At 40.0% G+C, this 1,426-nt stretch overlaps 1 pseudogene; it reads left to right on the top strand.

The window, feature by feature from the left end:
- LOC131415688 (olfactory receptor 6C6-like) lies at positions 1–940 on the top strand (annotated as a pseudogene).
- Positions 941–1,426: the final 486 nt, after the last annotated feature.

A 1,426-nucleotide genomic window follows, 5' to 3' on the forward strand; every position in this document is an offset into this window, starting at 1 on the left:
ATGAAAAACCAATCAACAGAAATAGAATTCATTCTCCTAGGACTGACAGATGGCCCACAATTACAAATTGTGTTTTTCTTGTTTCTATTTCTTAATTACACATTGAGCCTAATGGGGAACTTAATCATTATTGTCCTCTCCCTGGTGGATCCTAGCCTTAAGATGCCAATGTATTTCTTTCTCCATAATGTCTCATTTTTGAAAATCATATTCACAACAGTATGTACTCCCAGAACCTCATAACCATGGTGACCAGAGAAAGAAACATTTCATATAATAATTGTGCAGCTCAATTATTTTTTATTTTTTTACTGGGAATTACAGAGTTTGACATGCCGGCCACCATGTCCTGTGACCGCTATGTTACCATCTGCAAACTCCTGCATGACCCAGTCATAATGAACAACAATGTTTGCTGTAGGCTTGTACTCAGCTCTTGGGCAACTGGATTCCTAATCATCTTTCCCGCACTGGTTATGGAACTCAGGCTGGATTTCTGTGCTTCCAAAGTAATTGATGACTTTATGTGTGAAATATCTCCCATCCTGCAGATCTCCTGCACGGATACACATGTCCTAGAATTGATGTCTTTTGTCTTAGCTGTGGTGACACTGATGGTCACATTGGTACTAGTGATTCTCTCTAAAATTTTCATCTTTAAGACCATTCTGAAATTCCCTTCTGCACAGCAGAGGACCAAAGCTTTTTCCACCTGCACTTCCCACATAATTGATGTCTCCATGTCTTTTGGTAGCTGTGTCTTTATGTATATTAAACCAACTGCAAAAGAAAGACTGTCCTCAAAAGTGTAGCTTTGCTGTAGACCTCACTTGCCCCTTTACCAAACCCCTTCATTTACACCCTAAGGAACCAGCAGGTGAAAGATTTCTTCTGGGATATGTTACAAAAGATGTTGTGTTTTTCAAAAAAGCTATTGTAAAAAATGCTACAAATCACAACTTTACAGTAAAAACTGAAAAAACACGTTTCATGCATTTCTTCTGATCATGTTTTCTACCTCATTAGTTATCCCAAACAGGAGAGTCTCTTGAAGAATCTTGTACCTCAGTTCCATCCTTACATTTTATTTTTCCTTAAGAAAACATTTCACCCTGCTATGATAACTTACTCTAACCAAGTCTGCAGTCCACATTTTAAATAACATCTCCTTATTTATTTATTTATATATTTATTTATTTATTTGGTGAGGAAGATTAGCCCCGAGTTAACATCTGTCGCCAATCCTCCTCTTTTTGCTGAGGAAGACTGGCCCTGGGCTAGCATCAGTGCCCATGTTCCTCCACTTTATATGTCACAGCATCGCTTGACAAGCGATGTGTCGGTGCGCGTCCGGGATCCGAACCCCAGGCAGCCACAGTGAGGCGTACACACTTAACCACTACACCACCGGCCGGCCCCAACAGCA

This window comes from Diceros bicornis, chromosome 17 (assembly GCF_020826845.1).
Source record: "Diceros bicornis minor isolate mBicDic1 chromosome 17, mDicBic1.mat.cur, whole genome shotgun sequence".
Lineage (NCBI taxonomy): Eukaryota > Metazoa > Chordata > Mammalia > Perissodactyla > Rhinocerotidae > Diceros > Diceros bicornis.